Genomic DNA, 22,168 nt, shown 5'->3' with positions numbered 1-22,168 from the left:
GAGTCAGAGTTAATAAGGCAATGCCCATACAAAGTAAATCCAGGAAAATTAGCTCAAGTGTGAAATATGTTCAATTCAGGCTACAAAATGACATCATAGGGCCCAGTCACAGTAAATGGAGTTCACCCATTGTAATGGTGTCGAAACTGTGTGGACCACAAAAGACTATGTATTGATTGCTGAAAAGTGAACGCAGTAACAAAAGCAGATTCATATCCTATTTCATGGTTGGAGGATTGTATTGAGAAATTGGGGCAGTCAACTTTTATCACCAAAGGTTGAATTGGTGTGTGGATATTGGCAAGCACCCTTATCGGAAAGGGCAAAAGAGACATCAGCTTTTGTGACACTGGATAGTCTATATCAAAGCAAAGTAATGCCGTTTGGTATGAATATTGCAACAGCGACATTTCAGAGACTAACAAAGTGGCTGAGGGGCGGAGCAATTGTGCTGTATATATTGATGACTTAATAGTATTCAGTCAAATGTGGGAGGAAGATTTACAACATTTAAAGGAACTGTTTGATCGACTGCAGGAAGCCAATTTGGTTGTAAATTTGGCTAAAAGTGAATTTGCAAAACCGCAAGTCACATATTTCGGCCACACTGTTGGATGTGGTCAAGTGGTCCCACGAGATGCAAAAGTAAAAGTTATTGTAGAATTCTCAGTGTCTACAGCAAAACAGGAAGTTTTGAGATTTCTAGGATTTTATTGGAAATTAATGCCAAGCCTCAGCGGTGCAGTTGCTCCACTGACTGGATTCTTAAAAAAGAACAGAAAATTCCAGTGGACGCTGGAGTGTCTGAATGCATTTGACAGCTTGGAAGTTGTACAAGTACATCTGTTCTATCAGCACCTGATTTTACCAGTGATGTGGGTGTTGTTGCTGTGTTGCTACCAGAAGGTGAACGGGAAATGAGAAGCCGGTAGGATATTTCCCATGAAAGTTGAATGTACACCAGAAGAAATATGCAACTATAGAGAAAGAGACTTGAACGTTGGTGTTAGCTTTGCAGCATTTTGAAGTATATGTTGCAAACAATTCTTCAGAGACTATACTATATGTACTATCCTTTGAGTTTTCTGGAAAAGTTTCAGGCCAAGAACGCAAGACTGCTTCAGTGGAGTTTATTATTGCAATCATTCAATATACAAATTATACATGTTGATGGATGGGAAAGTTTGATTGTAGCAGGTGCATTGTCAAGAATTTAAAATTCAATTGAACTTGGATATTGGCACATAGAGAATGGTCTGGAATAAACTCTATTTTTACAAAAGATTTGTATACATTTTAATGTTTAACACATGTACACTATAGCATAATAGTTTTGCTTGCAAACTTAAATGTGGTAAGGAATAAGAAATGGGTTGAAAAATGAAGCCATCTTTTTGGAATTATGATGGTTCATTTTTTGTCAAGGAGGGAGGTGTGAGATATGGATTTTTTTAAGCAATATTTTTGGGGAATATTGTGTTATTCTGTGGAAAAGGCTCTGTGTGACTGTGTGTGTATGTGTTGTGATTTAATTCAGCTGGGCAGGGATTAATATGAGACAGGTTGTCAAGGGGGCGTAAAACATGAACAGGATAGAGATGTTACATTAGATCTAATATTTGCGTTTTCAGATAAGTTGAGAGTTTGTTTGAATATCAAAGGGGACTCAGAGGTTAGAAAGAAACATGTTTGCATCTTTCAGGAGTTCCATAGATAAATATAAGGGGGGGATATTTTATTATATGGACCCGAAAGCAGGGATAAGATGGAAACATGAAAGATCTTATATTTGGAAGGATTTGAGTTTCAAAGAGGTGTGAACATAATGGAACCTGAGATGAAAGGGGAAAAATGTATTTTAGAGTTACTGCAGGGAGCTTAGGATAGCTGTTGAGCTGCAGTTGGAGATATAGCTGTTTGAACTTTTGGTAGCAGCTGAAGCTGAGTTGGGAGCTATCAGCTCTGGGCTGGGAGGAGGTGGTGTTTGAACCAGCCATCCAGTCAAGCCAGAAAAGTCTTTGGCTGCAACAAGCAGTTTTATTCTGAGGTTTGGATTCCACAGAAAAGTGGGAGAAAGTTGAGAGGGCATGTGGTATGCCGCTATTAAAGCTACAGCAATTTGCCATGGGTAATATTACTGGACTTTTTTATAGTTAAACATCTATTAGGGAGTGTTGCCTAGAAGGTGTTTACTTGGGGGTCTGACCAAGTGGAGAGTCTTTTTGGGGAATGTTTTGTAAGACTAACCTTAATTGTGCAACTGTAATATTGTGTGCTTAATTTTCTTTTATTCTTGTTAATAAAACTTTTACTTTTAATCTTTAAAATCCCAAAAGTGTGACGGACCTTTTACTGCTGAGATCAGAATGTCTTCTCATTTTCAGAATACCAAAAAAGGGTATGGCCCATAAGTCACCTTTCCCTCTGGGATTTGGTTTGCGCAGCAATTAGCACCGGCTGTGGTCATAACACAGGACATCCCTTCCAGGTCATGTGCACAAAACGCGGTGTGAAAAACGTCACATCATTTCCGCACTACCCTCAGTCCAGCGGGTTTGCAGAACGGACCAAGGCAGTCAAAGCATCACTTATAAAGTGCAATGCAACCAAGTAAGATTTTCAAATCGCCATGCTCAATCCTCGTGCCACACCACAGGGAGATGGTCTACCCTCACTCATCAATTGTGATGTTTCTGAGGCAGTCCATACCTCTCTCCTGTCCTTTCTATTCCCAATCCAGACGGAAGCTCATGATATTCTATTGCAACGGAGAGACACAGTTGAACGTAGGTTAAAGTGTGTGCATACCGGATCACTGCACAAAGATGGTACAAGGAAAGGGACTGCGAAAGTGTACACAGCCACTGTCATTCGTGGTTGAGATGTCAAACAGACAGATCCTAAGAAGGAACTGTTGGCACATTCTCATCGCGCATGCTGAACCACAAACAGGTCAGACTGTTGATGATTCAGGCACAGAGGCCCGAATTTTATGTGCCAGTACCGGGAGCACGCCCGACTGGAACAGCGTTAAATCTCGCATGAAGACATCGGGCACCCGTCCCGACATCACCGCGCACTTGTGCAATATTTCAGTCGGCAGGCACACACGGGACACAGAAGCACGCCCACCAACAATTAATGGGCCACTTAAGACAATTAAAAGTGCAATTGAAGTGAATTTTACGTTGTCCTTTCAATTTTGAGTTCATTGCACAGGCAACAAGGGCAGGCAGCAACTCGTTTTTTTCACTTTTCTCATCCAAGTGTGGGATAAAATGCGAGCAGAGCATTGCCTGTGTGAGTTGTCAGGAGTCCAGCTGAGAGTTTGCTGCTGCTTTATTGCTGAGATTTCAGTCCTTTTATTATGGTTTCTTCTGAAGTTTTTGCTTCATTAGCTTTGTTTTGAGGACTCTTTTGTTTTGTCAACTCTCTTGGAGCATTTGTGCCGAGTGCAGCCTTCAGTGCACGGGACAGAGACATCTGCATTTCAGCAGATTGGGATTGTGCACTCCGCTGGGGGGACCTCCTCTGAGGAGGAAGAGAGGGGTAGAAAGGAGAGGAGGCCATGTGTCAGCAGGCAGCATTGCAGGGAGAAACCTGTGGGAGGAGAGGCACAGGCATAGGGGGTGCAGGGCCTGCAGGGAGAACAAGGTGGAAGGGACCACAGGAGACGCCACTATGCAGGTGCCAGGCAGCGATCCAGCTACCTCAACATGTCTGAGGTTCAGTGCCGCAGGAGGCTGTGCCTCTCTAGGGACACCGTGGGCAGAGTTTGGGAATCGACTGTTCCCCACAGAGACAAATTTTAACGGTATGGATTTCAATGTGAGGATTGTCCCCGTGCAGTTTGAAGATGATGGAGTTTACACATGGAGCTGGAGGTCACATCATCCTTCAAATCAGGAGAAAGAAATAGCATCTGCATCGAAACATCAGCCCATCAATGTAAACAGGACTGACTTTGGGAATCGACTGGTCCCCACAGAGACAAATTTTAATGGTGTGAATTTCAGTGTGAGGATTGTCCCCGTGCTGTTTGAAGATGATGGAGTTTACACATAATCTCTGGATAGAAAAACATGGGTCACCATTAAACTAATCACAGTTAAAGGTAGGAGACAGAATGTTGCTGCTGTTTTCAATGATCAAGTCAGTGTTTAAAATGTAAGTTATTTTCTTGTTTACACAGTGACAGCTGAACCATCTGATGCAGTGACTGAGGGAGACACCGTTACCCTGACCTGCTCTGTCTCTGATGTCACTGAATCAATGAGACTTGTTTGGATCAATAGTGATGGCAAAACTGCTGTAGAGAAAACATTGAAGGGAGAGAAACAGGAACAGGGTTTGTTACAGCTGATTATTCAGAATGCCGACCGAGACAGAAGGAACTGGACGTGTGTTTTGTTTCATCAAAACACAGCCAAAGTTTTAATTCCATATTATCTGAAAGTTAACAGTAAATGTCTCAGATTATAAACTTTGTAACCCCCTTCCCAAGTTTTTAACTCCATATTGAAGGTTAACAGTAAGTCTTTCAGATTTGTTCTTTGTAACCTCCATCGCAAGTTCTTGTCACTTACCGGTCTGTCATAACTTTTCACTTTTCATGCGTTTTTGCACCCCACATTGTTAAGATTAGACTCATAGGTGTTGCATTGAAGGATCAGCTGGTTGACCTGAGGACTTTCCTTCATCCCTTGTCTGTATTTATTCCGATAATAACAAGGTTGAGTCCATGAGGGTTCTGCCAGAACATAGAAAGTGAAGGTATATCTCCGATTTCCCCCTTGAGGTGAGAATTGGGACTTGTGCCATTTCCTGACATCGCGATCCTGCCTCCTGGGTGGCCGTGTCCTCCCACTGTACATTCCCCTGTCAGAGTCAGGGGCAGGTTGGAGTCGGGACCATGACCTCCCGAAGCAGGTGATTGCCGAAGCAGCCAAGCAGCCTCTGTTCACTGGGACATTGGCCCAGCTCTGTAAATGAGCTTGAGCCCTCCAAATCTTCACTCCCTCTACCTCTGCAACCATCCCTCATTCCCCATGCCCCATATTGCCACCATTCCCCTCATCCTCACTATACCCCTCCATATACCAATCCATATGCCCAATGCTGATCCTCACCTCACGCACACTCAGCCACCCACCTCACACCTTCATCCCCACATGCCAAATTACTCGCACCCTCATCCTTTCACCACATCATGCACACTCACCCACCTCCCTCATCCATTCACCCCCATTCTCCTCATCCACCCTTTACCTCCACATGCCCACCCACCCAGTATCCACTATGCGCTGAACTCTTGAGCTCTTTAATAATATTGGAAAGTCTTTGAAATGCTCAAGAAAATGTCATGATAAACATTTAAGAAACTATTTTTAAAAATCCTCTGAAGTGGTCATACAACTGTGAGTATAAGTAAACTCACAGGCCTGGATTTTCAACTTTCAGATGGTGATCGCTCATTGGGCCATTTCTCAACATTGTGATCCCTCCACCTGCTGGGCAGTGCCCACCAAGCCCCCCCGCCCCCCCACATGCTATTTTCATTGTGTGGTGTTAGGGGCCACCGCCTCCCAAAGCAGGTTGGAAGTGGGAGCGGAGGTAGACGAATGCCAATTTAGAAGGCCTGCCTCTGTTCCCTTGACATGGCCCAGTTTGGTAAATGAGTATAAGACCCCAGAATCCTCACCTCCTTCCTTCCTCACCCCCATGCCATTGATGACCCCCATGCCATCTAATACCTCCACCCCATGCCACTCATGCCCCCCATATCTCCTTCATAACCCCCATGCTCCCCTATACCCCTACAACACCCCATGCCCACTTGCCCACCTCCATGCTTCCTAACACCATACGGGTCCGTCTCCGGTGCTCGCCTGCTGAACTGAAGATCAGAATGACGCGCGGTGATGTCGGAACGCATGCCCGACGGCACCGCGCATCATTTTATGCGTCGGCGAGCGGGGCCCACCCCAGCATGCTGATCAGAAGATTCAGGCTATGGTCACAGACAGTAACGAGCATATGAAGTAGAGCTTACAGGCAACAGTGAGAATCTAACATGGAGGCTGTACCTTTAATTCTGCAGTCTTACACACGGTGATGTCATAGCGATGTCACCATGCAGCTTATTAAAGGTACATGTCATTGTCCGCATTGGCATGCATACAATGCCACAACATCCCCCTTTTCCTGCTTGACATGCCAGCTGGGAGAGCAATGCAGGCGGGCACTCTGCCCCCCAGCTTCTCGGGCGAGTAAACACCTTCCAGGCAACACTCCCTTATAGATGTTTAGCTATAATAAAGTCCAGTAATATTACCCATGGCAAAGTGCTGTAGCTTTAATAGAGGCATACCACATGCCCGCTCATCTTTCTCCCACTTTGCTGTGGAATCCAAACTTCAGAATAAAACTGCTTGTTGCAGCCAAAGGCTTTTCTGGCTTGACTGGATGGCTGGTTCAAACACCACCTCCTCCCAGCCCAGAGCTGACAGCTCCCAACTAGCTTCAGCTGCTACCAACATTTCAAACAGCTACAACTCGAACTGCAGCTCAACAGCTATCATAAGCTCCCTGAAGTAACTCTAAAATACATGTTTCCTCTTTCATCTCAGGTTCCATTGTGTTCACACCTCTTTGAAACTCAAATTCTACCAAATATAAGATCTTTCATGTTTCCATCTTATCTTTGCTTTCTGGTCAATAAAATATAATATCCCCTCCTTCTATTTACCTATGGAACTCCTGGGAGATGCAAACAAGATCCTTTCTCACGTCTGTGTCCCCTTTGATATTCAAACAAACTCTGAACTTATCTAAAATGCGATTATTAGGTCTAATGTAACATCTCTATCCTGTTCATGTTTTACGCCCCCTTGACAACCTGTCTCATATTAGTCCCTGCCCACCTCAATTAAATACAACACATACACACACAGTCACACAGAGTCTTTTCCACAGAATAACACAATATTCCCCGAAAATATTGATTTAAAAATCCATATCTCACACCTCTCTCCTTGACAAAAAATGAACCATCATAATTCCAAAAAGATGGCTTCTTTTTTCAACCCATTTCTTATTCTTCACTACATTTAACTATGCACCCAAAACTATTATGCTATAATGTACATGCGTTAAACATTAAAATATATACAAATATTTTGTAAAAATAGAGTTCATTCCAGACCATTCTCGATTTGCCAATATCCAAGTTCAATTGAATATTAAATTCTTGACAATGCACTTGCTGCAATCAAATTTTCCCCTCTAGCCACATGTATAATTTGTATATTGAATGATTGCAATAATAAACTCCACTGAAGCAGTCTTGCGTTTTTGGCCTGAAACCTTTTCAGAAACCTCAAAGCATAGTATATATAACCGTCTCAGAAGAATACTTTGCAACATATACTTCAAAACACTGTAAAGCTAAGACCAACCTTCAAGTCTCTTTCTCTATAGTTGCATATTTCTTCTGGTGTACATTCAACTTTCATGGGAAATGTCCTACCGGCTTCTCATTTCCCGTTCACCTTCTTGTAGCAACACAGCAACAACACCCACATCACTGGTTAAATCGGGCGCTGATAGAACAGATGTACTTGTACAACTTCCAAGCTGTCAAATGCATTCGGACACTCCAATGTCCACTGGAATTTTCTGTTCTTTTTTAAGAACCCAGTCAGTGGAGTAACTGCACCGCTGAGGCTTGACACTAATTTCCAATAAAATCCACTGATGCCTGGAAATCTCAAAAATTCCTGTTTTGCTGTAGGCACTGAGAATTCTACAATAGCTTTTACTGTTGCATCTGATGGGGCCACTTGACCACGTACAACAGTCTGGCCGAAATATGTGACTTGCGGTTTCGCCAATTCTCTTTTAGCCAAATTTACAACCAAATTGGCTTCCTGCAGTCGATCAAACAGTTCCTTTAAATGTTGTAAATCTTCCTCCCACATTTGACTGAATACTATTAAGTCATCAATATACACAGCACAATTGCTCCGCCCCTCAGCCACTTTGTTAGTCCCTGAAATGTTGCTGTTGCAATATTCATACCAAATGGCATTACTTTGCTTTGCTATAGACTATCCAGTGTCACAAAAGCTGATGTCTCTTATGCCCTTTCCGATAAGGGTGCTTGCCAATATCCACACACCAATTCAACCTTTGGTGATAAACGTTTACTGTCCCAAAATCTTGGTTGATTGTGTCTCAACAGGCTGCTCTACTACAGTAGGCATAGTCAATATCCACTGCAATGGGCAATTTCTCTACTACCCCAACAATCACCCCTCCTGATTTCAAATCACTTTTTAAATTTACCTTACACAATAAAATAAGTTTAACTTCGCCATGGATTCCCTTAATTCATATTTTTCCTGCTATAACTCTTCTGGATAACAAATTGCACTAACCTATATTATTAGGTTAGTTATCATGGCTCGTCCCAGTATCCCTGAAAATTTTGACATCCTTTCCTGTTCTTCCCTGTATTTTCCCTTCGCGTATATAATCTTTAAACATTTCTGCAACCTGCCCTTCAGATCTCCTTTGGGTAATTTGTGAACACATTCCCACTTCTCTAGCTACCACTGACTCTTCCTGCTCCACGTATACAAGAATCAATTGTTTTTCTTGCCTCTGGATCTCAGAGGCCACAGTACTCTTACTTCTAGAACATTTCTGAGTTCCTACCACCACAATAGTTCTCCCATTTAACCTCCAACAACTTGATCTTTTATGTCCAGCCTTATTATAATGGTAACATATCAGTTACCTTCCTTCAACTCTACTTTCCACCTTTCCATCTTTAATAGATTGGCACCCTTCAGCTTGATCCTTAACACTAACAGTTAAACCATCACTAGGTTTTCTATATTTCCAACATCCTTCCTGATTTCCACATGACCCTTTTACAACACTCAAACGTTTGTGCAAAATATCATCCGTATTAGCTAAAACAACAGCTTCCCTGATCCTTTTGCTTTGTTTTTCATCAAAATATGTCTTAATGTTTACCAGAATGCCATTTCTAAATTCTTCCATAATCATAACCTCTCTTACATTTTCAAAAGTCTTATCCAATTGTAATGCCCCAAAACATTGGTCCTAGATAATTTATTTTTCTCTTGCAAACTCGACATAAGCCTGTTGAGTTATTTTCCTTAAAGTTCTAAACTTCCACTGATAAGCTTCAGGGGCAAGCTCACAAGCATTTACTGTTGCGTTCTTCACTATCTGGTAATCTGCAGACTGTTCCTCTGATAGGCTTGCATGCACATTCATTGCAATACCTGACAAAACACTTTGTAACATCATAACCCAAGCACCTCTTGGCCGATTCAATTTCATAGCTATCTTTTCAAATGAGGTGAAATATCTTTCAACTCCACCCTCTGTCAATTTAGGCACTAACCAGAGATTTCTTGTTCAATCAAATTCCTTAAAGTAATCAAAGTCACCATCTGAATCACTATCAATCCTTTCTTCCTTTATTCTAAGTTTCACTTTGGGTAATTTATACTGTCTGGCTTCTTTCCCTCTCTGAAGCTCTCTATTCCTTTCCCTCTCTCGTTCCTCAAATGCTAACTTCTCTCTGAAGTTCAAGTTGAAGCTTATTCATTTGCAACTGAAGTCTTAATACCTCTAGCTGTGTCACACTAGTTTCAGGTATCACTTCCTCCAACTTTAAAATATCAACCTTATGAAATTCCACTTTCATCTCTACCTGCGCTTTATCTGCTAATTCTTTCAACTGAGTTTTAGTCAGAGATTTCAAATACTCCACAGTAACATTTTCCATTCCCAGAAAGTTGTAGCAATTGGCAAAGCCATTTTGCAGTCCAACACTTTAAAACCCCTCAACACAAAACCCCTGAGTTCAGCACTCTTCTTGTACTTGTATCCTTGGAATTACAAACTCCAACCCAATCAAGGAATTTTAATGATCCCAGACGAGCCCCCAAATTTGATATGATGACAGCCAGTTAGTTGCTGCACAAACAAAATCCCAGAGGGAAACTTGGCATATGGGACATAACCTTTCTTCTGTATTCTGAAAATGAGGAGAAGACATTCTGATCTCAGCAGTACGAAGTCCAGTAGCACTGTTGGGATTTTAAAGATTAAAATTAAAAGTTTTATTAACAAGAATAGAAGAAAACTGAAACACACAAGATTACAGTTGCACAATTACGGTTAGTCTTACAAAATATTCCCCCAAAAAGACTCTCCACTTGGTCAGACACAAATAAACACCTTCCAGGCAACCCTCCCTTCTAGATGTTTAACGATAAAAAATCCAGTAATATTACTCAAGGCAAACTGACGTAGCCTCAATAGAGGCATACCATGTGACCTCGCAATTCTCTCCCACTCTACTGTGGAATCCAAACTTCAGAATAAACTGCCTGTTGCAGTCCAAGACTTTTCTGGCTTGACTGGATGGCTGGTTCAAATGACACTCCTCCCAGCCCAAAACTAACGGCTTCCAACTCAACTCCAAATGCTATTAACAGCTCAGACAGCTCCATCTCCAGCTGCAGTTCAACAGCTATCCTAAGCATTCCACAGTAACTCTAAAATACCTTTTTTCCTCAGTTCATCTCAGGTTACACTGTGTTCACACCTCTTTAAAACTCAAATCCTTCCAAAGATAAGATATTTCATGTTTCCATCTTGTCTTTAATTTTGGGTCAGCAAAGTATTATATCCCCACCTTCTGTATACCTATGGAACTCCTGCATGATGTAAACATGTTTCTTTCTCACCTCTGACTCCGCTTTGATATTCAAACAAGCTCTCAACTTATCTAAAATTGCAAATGTTAGGTCTAACGCAACATCTCTATCCTGTCCATGTCGTAAAGTCCCCAGACAACCTGTCTCATATTAATCTCTGCCCACACACACACACACACAAACAAACACACACACACACACACACACACACAGTCTCACACATACACACACAAAACCTTTTCCACAGAATACACAATCATTCCCAAAAATATTCTAAAAAATATCATCCATTTCTCACGCCTGTATATTGGGAACCATTGTCTGAAATGATGGTTTCAGGCACACAAAACACGCTGAAAATTGCAGTGAGTGTATCAACAATCATGTCCTTGATCTGATGAATGAAAGGGAATTTGGTAAAAATGGTCCGTTATCAAAATGTAATCTTTGCCATCTAGGTGGAATAAATCAGTGGCAATTTTCAAGCATGGGACAGAGGGGATTTCATGTCTTTTTTATTCATTCACGGGATGTGGGCTTCGCTGGCTGGGACAGCATTTATTGCCCATCCCTAATTGCCCTTGTGAAGGTGGTGGTGAGCTACCTTCTTGAACTGCTGCAATCCATGTGGTGTAGATACCTCCACAGTGCTGTTAGGAAGGCAGTTCCGAGATTTTGACCCAGCAATAGTGAAGGAATGGTGATATAGTTCCAATTCAAGATTGTGAGTGACTTGGAGGGGAACTTCCAGTTGGTAGTATTCCCATCTATTTGCTGCCCTTGTCCTTCTAGATGGTAGTGGTTGTGGGTTTGAAGGTGCTGTCAAAGGAGCCTTGGTGAATTCCTGCAGTGCATCTTGTAGATGGCATACACTGCTGCTACTGTGCGTCGGTGGTGGAGGGAGTGAATGTTTGTGGATGAGGTGCCAATCAAGCGGGCTGCTTTGTCCTGGATGGTGTCAAGCTTCTTGAGTGTTGTGAATGCTACACTCATGAAGGAAAGTGGAGAGTATTATATCACACTCCTGACTTGTGTCTTGTATATGGTGGACAGGCTTTGGGGAGTCAGGAGGTGAGTTACTCACCGCAGAATTCCTGGCCTCTGACCTGCTCTTGTAACCACAGTATTAATGTGGCTAGTCCAGTTCAGTTTCTGGTTAATGGTAACCCCTAAGATGTTGATAGTGGGAGATTCAGTGATGGTAATGCCATTAAACATCAGGGGGCAATGATTGGGTTCTCTCTTGTTGGAGATGGTCATTGCTTGACACTTGTGTGGCGCGAACGTTACTTGTCACTCGTCAACCCAAGCCTGGATATTGTCCAGGTCTTGCTGCATTTGGACATGGACTGCTTCAGTATCTGAGGAGTCAGAAATGGTCCTGAACATTGTGCAATCATCAGTGAACATCCCCACTTCTGATCTCATAGTGGAAGGAAGGTCATTGATGAAGCAGCAGAAGATGTTTGGGCCTAGGACACTACCCTGAGGAACTCCTGCAGTGATTCCTTGGAGTTGACATGACTGACCTCCAACAACCACAACCATCTTCCTTTGTGCTAGGCATGACTCCAACCAGTGGAGAGATTTCCCCCTGATCCCCATTGACTTCAGTTTTGCTAAGGCTCCTTGATGCCACACTCGGTCAAATGCGGCCTTGATGTCAAGTGCAGTCGCTCTCACCTCACCTCGGGAAATCAGCTCTTTTGTCCATGTTTGAACCAAGGCTGTAGTGATGTCAGGAGCTGAGTGGCCCTGGCGGACCCCAAACTGAGCATCAGTGAGCAGGTTATTGCTAAGCAAGTGCCGCTTGATAGCACTGTCGAGGACCTCTTCCATTACTTTACTGATGGTCAAGAGTAGGTTGATGGGGCGGTAATTGGCTGGGTTGGATTTGTCCTGCTTCTTGTGCACAGGACATACCTGTGCAATTTTCCACATAGCCGGGTAGATGCCAGTGTTAGAACAGCTTGGCTAGGGGCGCAACAAATTCTGGAGCACAAGTCTTCAGTACGATTGCCGGAATAGTGGTAACATGTGGTGACAATGGTTCTCTGCTTTGCTGTGGTTGGTGCATCTGGCAAGTATGGTCTGTCTCTGTCAATTTGTCAATGTCCTTTTTAACACCCAGCCAACAAACTGATTCCCTGGCAAGGCATGTTGTTCATTCTGCACCCATGTGTCCGATGTGTAGGTGACTTACCATGATTTGGCACATTGCCTGAGGTATGAGGACTAGCTTGAATTTGAATATGATGCTTCTGGAGATGCCCAGTTCATTTCCTGCGGTGCCAAAATTATCAGATACTTTCTTGGATATCCGTAATGTGATCAGGCCAACCTGTGAGATTAACTTTCTGCAGCTGCTGAAGCTGTTGGTCTTCTTGGGTGGCCTGTTGTATCATTTCAGCTTGACCTTGCTCGAAATGGACCAAGTGGGCATGGAGATTGTCTTCCACCTCATATTCAATATTGTCCATGTGGAGGTCTAGAGGCACACCTTTGTGGTTGGCTCGATTGGGTAACTGACTCAGGGTATCAGAGGTTACCATTTTAGAGAATGGTTTATATTGGTCATCAAGGTCGTAGCCCTGAATCTTCAGGAATAGACACTGGAGCCGTAGTGGTGCACTAGTGAAGGGTTTTCAGCAAATCATGTCCAGCAGCTTGTGGTCTGTTTGGACCGTGACGCTTTTCCAAACAGATACATGTGGAAGTGTTGGATGCCAAATGTTATAGCAAGAGTTTCACATTCAACATTCCAGTCATTGGCTTGTGCAGAACGAAGAGCCTTTGAGGAAAAAGCTACAGGCTTGTCCTCCTGTAGTAGACACGCACCAAGACCCTTCTGTGATGCAACCACTTTGAGTACAGTGTGTTTGGAGGGGCCATAGTATTGCAAGACACATGAGCTTGAAGACAGGGCATCCTTCAGTCTCTGAAAATGGTCCCCTTGCCATATGTACAGCGTGTCCTTCTGGAGGAGGTCCCTGAGTAGGGCAACTTTGGCTGCAATGCCCGTGATGTACGGAGGTGGAAAGTTAAAAAACCCAAGACATCTTTGCAGTTCGCCTTTGTTTTGTGAGGTGGGCATGTTCCATACATCTTCTATTTTTACTGGATCTAGCTGAATGCCTTGAGAAGAGTAGGTAGAGCTGAAAAAATTGAACTGGCTCGCATTGATTTGGCTGAAGAGTGACTTCACTGTGAGTGCGGTGCTTCCAGACTGTCCTTCCCTCGAGGAGTCTGGATTGGAGCTGGGTAAGTGGAATCACTACCATTGGTGTTGCTGTTTGAGTAGTCTCCGGCCTTGTGTTCTGGTATCTTCAGAAATTATCTTCACTGCTGCAAGATCTTTAAGTGAACACCGCTGCCAACCATGTCGTGGTCTCTTATGATCTGCTGCCACCATACATGTTGAGAGTCTCGACGTAGACCTCAAGGGATCTGTTTCTATGCTATCAATGCTAAGCAAGATATTGAAACTGTAGAAATTATAGTTTTGGGCAATTTAGGACTATAGCATTAAGAATAATTCTGTGTTGTAAGATCACATCATCTGTGTAAACCAATGTGTTAGCAGTGCAGGGAACCTCCACAGGAGAGCTCTTCTTTAGTTATGGAGTTTGATGCACATGTGTAGCTGCTGCTGCTATCTGGTAAATGAAGTTAAATGTTTCCATGAAGAAAAGTTGTCTGAAGATCAACTCTCTGACAGGAACTGACAAGGGTTCAGGTCAAACACAACTACATGAAGTTTATTGCTGCCAACAACTATGTACAGTTCTGCATAGGCCTTGATCTATCCTGGGTCCTAACAGTTACATAGAATGATTAGCTGAGTATATGCCTGATTCATAAGGTGAACATAAAGCCTTACTGATACAGAGTCATAGCCAGTATCGAACATCTGCCGTAGAGATGACAGGCAATAGTCAACATCTAACATGGAGGCTGTACCTTTAACCCTCCAGCATTCAACACGTTGATGCCACAGTGATGTCACTATGCAGCTTCTTAAAGGCACATGTCATTGTCTACATTGGCATGCGCACAATATCACAACAGCCATGAACCGCATCAGAAGCCGGCCTAACTGTGTGAAAATAGAGGGATGTGTGAAATGCCCAACCCTGCAACGGAGCTCACAAAGTGGGGAGTGCTGTGTGCAGGCTTGACACCCGCCCCATTTCCCGTGTTGATCAAAGTAGCTGATGATGGGAATGGGACAGGGGCGGAGACCTCCGCATGTGGGACCCACAAGTCTCCATTTCTGCCCGCCCATGCAGGGTTTGCCCCATGTCAGTAAGACAAGCCATTCCTGGCCTTTTCCTGGGACATTTAGTCCCGATTCCACTGAGCAGGAGGTTCAAAATTCAAACACTCACTTCCTGAACAGTGACATTGTAGATCATTGATCACAGGAATAAATTGTGGATTGCAAACCAGACATTACAGAAGAAAAATACATTGACATGGAGAGTAAAATAGACAGACACGGTTAGGGCTTTCATGGCAGACACATTCATCGTTCTGTTTAATGGATTAAAATCTTGACCATGACCAATGCAATGGCAGATAATCTAATTGAGCAGAATTACACTGGGGACAGAATTTTCCCATCGGCGAGCAGGGGACCGACCTGTATAATGACGCGGGATGATGTCGGGCAGAACCCCCGATGTCACCCCGCCCCATTTAAATTTTCAGGAAGGCGGGGGCACAGCAAAATCAGCTGCGGGCTCGCCGACCTGTCAATGGCCACTTGAGGCCAATGACAGGATCGATTAAGCAATTAAAGGACCTGCCCATCCAACATTAAGGTTGGCGGGCAGCACAGGAGCCCCGGCGGGGAATAGAAAAAACATGAAACTTCATCCACCGGCGGGATGAGGTTTCATGCAGGGTTTTAAAAATTGTAATAAGTTGTTCTGTAAATTATGAACATGTCCCACATGTGACATTGTCACATGAGGGGACATGTTAGGAATTTTTCTTTTCAGTATTTTTATAACATTTAAAAGTCGAAGCGATCTCCCTGAAGCTGCACTTAGCCTCAGGGAGATGTGCGCTCTTTCGTGTGCATGCGAGAAAGAGCGCACTCTCGCTTTTAGGGATTCCCCCACCCGCACAGGGAGCGCATAGCGCTTCCCAGCGGATGTCACGCTGGGCGGGCCTTAATTAGCCCACCCACTTAAAATGGCGGCGGGGCCCGCTTCGCTGGCGGGGATCAGCTCCACGCCCGCTGGAGATTGGGTTGGGACTGCCCGCCTGACAGGCAGAAAATCCTGCCCTGGGAGTCTGCCTGTGCAGGAAATTGTCGATTTACATTATGCAGTGTTATAATGTTGTAGTATCTAAGATTTTGAAATAAAATAATAAATTAAATGTGCCATAGTTAAGTGTTATTTTTAAAATGGAACTTTCTAAAGCAGGTATGGTAGCACAGTTGGATATGAATACTTCCAATAAAATAGCACTTATCAAAATAGGTGCTTTTTTGAAATAATTACCTGTTTCAGGCCTGTGGCTGTTTTGCACCTTGATAGTTAATGTCTTCCTGGGCAGCACAGCCAAGGTTGGGAATTTGCCACCCGGGGAATCTCAGGTGTGAATCTGTTCTCTACCAGTCTGGTCAAGACAAAACCTTTACATCCGGTTTATTCTAACGTAGATAATGAATATCTCCCTTTTCATTCACACAGAGCTGCTCACTTTAGTTCAAAACCATTCCACCCACAACAATCTGTGAAAATATGTGCAGATATATAAACTGTGGCTAAAAAAAGAAACTCCAGGATAATTTTTCACAAAGATCCGGTGCTCTGGCTCTCATGTTTAAAGCGGAATATTTTCACTTTCCACATCTTTCCTAGAATAAATGGCTGGAGTTTTTAAATTTTAATTGCAGTGGAGAGTCAGACTAAATAATAACTTTGTCATTCACAGTGAGAGCGAGAACCCTTCCAGACATTTGGATCATCACAGTTTCCGGTTACTTGTTTGTTAAACTGGGCTTTGCTGTTGGACTAATTTGCTGCTTGAAGAGGATGGACAGAGTAAGAATTATTTAAAGCTTTCCAATAAGTCAGGAATTAGTGTTGAACTGTCACTTGACGTTGAGAAAAGTGATGCCTTTGAACAGATATTATGTGGTCACAAACTGAATTTTAAAATACCATTTAAATGTTGTACATTACCAGTTTTAAAGGGATCATTCATTGGTACAGATAAACAGAACAATTGCTCCAAATTGGGTGAAATCTTAGAGCTTTGGCATTTTTCCTGATTTCAATGCCAGAAAGTTCCTTGTTCCCACTTTCCACAATACTCAAGGATGAAATTGGGAACAACTTAGATCACCATCCCTGTTTATCAATGAATGGACAGTGCTCAAACTCGGAGTCAATCTTTTAACATTATTCATTGACTGTCACCAATGTTCCTCTTTGGAAATTACTATTTTGCAAACTGTTAGGAAGCAATACTTTAATAGTTAAAGCATGAGCTGTAAAAATGACGATGAAGTGAAAATACTACTATATTTTGTGACAATTTGAGTATATTTTTTGTGTGTGCTGTTATTCTTGTTATTCTGGGCTGGTGTCACTAGAGAGCTTCAGTAGGGTTGGGTTTCAAGATCAATTTGTCACTTTGCAAACCACTTCCTCTGTGGCAGGTTTGGCTTACCTATTTCCTCATAGTGAAATCTCAATCAATTCAAAATGAAAGATTCTATTTCGGAGAGTTTGTGTTCCAGGGAGGAATGTTTCAAGGCTGTATGCTTCTCAGTGAAGTGAGATTTGTAGAATAGGAACCAGTTGGGTAAAAGACTCAACAATGTTGTAACCACTGGGAAGATTGAACTTACGTCAAAGATGTGAGGTAAGCTGTATTGTTTAAGATGTTTACATAGAATTATATGATAGGTACAGCACAGAAGCAGGCCATTCAGCCCAGCTGGCCTATGTTGGGAATCACGCACCACATGAGCTCTTCCCACTCTTCTGACATATCCTTCTATTCATGTCGCTTTCATGTAAACTCTCACTTCCCCTGAAATGAATCATCAATGTAATGCTTGCCTCAGCTACACCAGCTGTTTATGAGTTCCAGCAAGGAAAGGATAAGGGAAATCCCTGATGCTCAGAACTGATTATAAATGAATGAAATAAAAACAGAAAATGAACAATAATTGCTCACGTTACAGAATCACAGAATCACACAGTGCAGAAGAGGACCTTCGGCCCATCGAGTCTGCACCGACACGTGAGAAACACCTGACCTACCTATCTTATCCCATTTACCAGCACTTGGCCCATAGCCTTGAATGTTATGACGTGCCAAGTGCTCATCCAGGTACTTTTGAAAGGACGTGAGGCAACCCGCCTCCACCACCCTCCCAAGCAGCACATTCCAGACAGTCACCACCCTCTGGGTAAAAATGTTTTTCCGCACATCCCCCCCTAAACCTCCTGTCCCTCACCTTGAACTTGTGGCCCTCGTGACTGACCCTTCAACTAAGGGGGGCAGCTGCTCCCTATCCACCCTGTCCATGCCCCTCATAATCTTAGAAGCCAAAAATATGAACCTATTATTCTAGTGTTAACATTTTCAAATAGTTTATGATCACAACTATTCTTCTTGGAAATTTGTAACTTCAAATTACCATAAATTAATCTATTTGAACAGTTGTTGGTTAAAATGTGACAAATAAAAATGACAACAGGTTGAACAGTGATACAGAATTTTGTGAAAATGAATGATTACTTTAAACTTCACAGCAAATCACAGATCAGGGAGGTAAAGAAAGAGACTGGATCAGCAGCTCTGGGTGGAGAACATTGTTCAGTCAGAGGCAGAGTCATAAGTTCAAGGTTCAAGGAGGTAACTTTCCTGGTGAGGTTGGTCAGCCACAAGGAGATCCTGATAGAAATATGGTCACATTGTGGCCATGAGCTTTGGCTTCAGTGGCGTGAATCTACTTTACATTCAGATTTTCACAGCCGTAAAAACCTTCCACAAAACATTCTATCAGTAACTGGAGCGAGTTTATAATTCCAGGTTTGTTCCTTCCAATTGCTTCCATTGAAGCCTTTGGGTGGAATTTTGCAATAGTCTGCCATTCCCAGTGTTGGGGTGAATTCCAGGTCAGGAATTTGGATGGTGGTGGGACATCGGATGCAATTTTCCTGGAGGCGGCCAATTTAGCAGCTGCCTGCAGGTGCCTTGTCCAATTAGGGACAGCAGCCAGGTTCCAGTGTTCCAATCAGTGTGGGCTGTGGATAGGGAATTCAGCCATTCTGATAATGTGGGCAGTGCCAGGGGAAGAAGAGGAGTGGCAGTGGCACCTTGGAGGCACTTTCAATGGGAGAAAAGAGTCATTGCAGCAAGGTAAGGATTAGTGGAGTCTCGGTCCCCATTCAGTGGATGTGAGGGCATGCCCCTGCTATCCTGGGATAGCCCCACTTTGTGAATTACTGCTGAAAAATAATCTGAAACCCTCAACTGAATCACAGGTCGGGGCTCCTGCTGCAAGGCCAACTCTGATCCATTGTCAGATCCCTGATCCGGTGAGAGGCCCATCCATTCCAGGGACAATCTCTTCCCTCATGCAGATAACTGGTTCATGGACACACTTCATTGGCACCATACTGCTGCCTGGCAGGTTGCCATCAAACCCGTTAGCCCACCTCCTGGAAATGCTCATGGAGGCAGGAATGCATTGAGGTGCCAACCCGATCTAGACCTTTCCTAATTTCCTCCCCACCAAGTTCCAAAGCCACCTCCGTAGGTCTGGGAAATTCAGCCCTTTACCTGTTGCAGTGATCCCATTAACAATGAGTCAGTTTTATGTGGGTCAAGTTCTGTTCAGTTGCCCATTCTGTAAAAATGCCTTTATTCCATTTCCACTACATCCATCACTTAAGCCCAGTGTTTGTTCCTGAAGGATTTATTTAAATACATTTTTTGCCTTTTGTTAGATATCAAACAATAGGAATCCACCCAAGGTGACAGGAAATAAAGAAACTGTCCAATTACAGACCCTGAACTCTGACACTGATTTGAGATCATCGAATGAATGACATAGCACAGAAGGAGACCATTCAGCCCATCATGTCTGTGGCCAGTGATCAATCCAAGATCGTAAACTGAAGATTTGGTTTTATTTTGGATATCTCCTGTGGCCATATTTTTAGATAGCTAGATTGGTTTACATTGCAAATTGTCATTTCAGTAGTTCCCAGTCTCAGTATTTCTTATTTTACTTCACAAGCACTAACTTTCCAGGTTATTGTATGAAATTGCAATGGGTGGAAATTCATTTGGAAGTTGTTCTGAATTCCTGATCTCCATTCCTGTCTGGTGAGGTTCCACACTGTCATCATGATTTTATAACCATCGCGACTGATGTTGACCCTGTCATGCAGCTGTGTGTAATCCTTGAAGAGTTGCAATAAGGGTTTATGACTGTGGGTCCCCAGTGCATGATCAGCTGGACTCTCTCTGTACAGGAGCTGAATGGAGCTGAGTTGCTGCAAATGAGAAGGAATGAACCTCGGTTCAGTAAATATGGGTGTCTCTCATTCATCTCCCAACACCTGAGCACACAATGAGGCAGCAGAACCTCAGGAGTAGGTTGTGTCCATGCTCTCAAACAAGGGATTGTTTATAACCAACCATGGCTAAAAGCTTAACAACAAAATAATCATGATAATATCACCATGAATAAACAATGTGGAAAAGTAAATTTGCAAATTCAAGTTGGAGTGAGTAAAGTTGTGGGGAAAATGTATTTGTTTATCATCAACAATCATTTAAAAACCCCAATAATCAATTGATTGTATTGATAGATTGTGGTGATGAGATTGGTTCAGAATGGAATGGGAAAGTATTTCCTATAGTCAATGAATGACTCCTGCCGTCTGCCCAATCACAGACCTTCTCCTTTGATCGTTCCCTGTCAGGAAATGCTTGACCTGTTTGTAAAGAGAGCTCCCAACATTCTGTACAACGCCCTAACGTTGTAGACTTTGAAAGGAAATTAGCAAAATTACTAACCTGGATTTTCAATTCATTTAGCTTGTAATTTTTGAATTTTGACATTGAAAATTTGTGACTGTTCATACACGATATATACAAAGGTTTGTGTGTATCTATTGAGTGTAAATTCAAATAGAGACTGAAAAATCATTAGCAAGTTTTGTAAGTCTATTATTAAAAAGATCCCTTTAACAAAGACATATTTGGACAATTTTTGAAGTTTAATTGATTAGTATATGTCATGGTCGAAAAATTGAACTTTAATTTCTGAAGCTAATAAATGGTAAAGGAAAGACTGTACACAGTAAGAGAACAATAATAATGTTTTTAAGAATCTTTAATGATGAATTTAACTTCTGTAGTAAAAAAACTTTCAAAGGAATGATTGTATTGAACAAAGGAATGATTCCAATGGTGTAGATATGTTTAATGTTGAATAAATATTATATAAAATTAATACACTCACTTCTGATTGAGGTATTGGGGGCTTGAGTCCCAGTCCAGATACTTGATCACCACATCCAGGCTACTTCAATGCAACACTGAGTGAATGCTACATTGGCAAAAATGCCTTTGGAATGTAAAGATAAACTGAGGCACTGCCCACCCTCTCAGCTTTCTAAGTTTACTATTTCGAAGAAGAACAAGAGAATTCTCCCTGATGGCCTGGCCAGCATTTACACCACAACCGCCTTCTATAAAAACAGATTGTCTGATCGTCATTCCATTGTTGTTGGTAGGATCTTGCTTTGTGTGAAATGCCTGCTGTGTTTTACACATCACAACAGTGACTCCATTTCACAACTAAAGGCACTTTGCTGTAAACCACTTTGGGACATCCAGAGGTCAAGAATGGTATTATATAAATACAAATCTTTATAATCTGAAATTCTTCTGAGACAGGAGTTTAGTGGTCTGATTTTTAACGTGCGCTGTTATGCGTGTTGCTGTGAATTGCTGTGCTAGTGAGCTGAAGTAGTGTTGGGGCCAAGAAATGACGAGGCTGGATTTTATGATCAGCTGTAAGGCAATGCTCTCGCTGCTGCCTGAGAAGAAAACTGCCTGGAAAGCTCCGGAAATATCTGTGGCACAGACTTCCCCTTTCCTGAAGGCAGTTTCAAGCTGCAGCTGTGTAAAAGGGATTCTCGTGCATGCAGTGGCAGAGATACTCTGGAGTAGCACTGAATCATTGATAACAATGTCTGAAATCCCATGTTATTTTGCACACGTGCAGACTCCTGATTCAGATGCTCAGATTCCGTGAGGTACTGGCGGCCAATGCTGACAGTTTAGCTAATGTCACTGCCAAGCTGGGATAATTTGCTACTCTGAGTGGAATTTAATGCTGCTCCTATGACTTT

General features: G+C 42.7%; 1 long non-coding RNA gene across 1 annotated transcript; it reads left to right on the top strand.

Annotated features, from left to right (window-relative positions):
• The first annotated feature begins 3,877 nt into the window (after window positions 1-3,877).
• LOC144685306 (uncharacterized) lies at window positions 3,878-19,978 on the top strand. The gene is made up of 4 exons (XR_013577705.1): window positions 3,878-4,114; window positions 4,193-4,462; window positions 16,713-16,822; window positions 19,748-19,978. It is a non-coding gene; the product is annotated as an uncharacterized LOC144685306 (long non-coding RNA).
• Window positions 19,979-22,168: the final 2,190 nt, after the last annotated feature.

The sequence above is a fragment of the Cetorhinus maximus genome, chromosome 10 (assembly GCF_964194155.1).
Source record: "Cetorhinus maximus chromosome 10, sCetMax3.hap1.1, whole genome shotgun sequence".
Taxonomy (NCBI): domain Eukaryota; kingdom Metazoa; phylum Chordata; class Chondrichthyes; order Lamniformes; family Cetorhinidae; genus Cetorhinus; species Cetorhinus maximus.
Note: the sequence above shows the minus strand (reverse complement) of the source record. Positions and strands in the feature narration are given on the sequence as shown.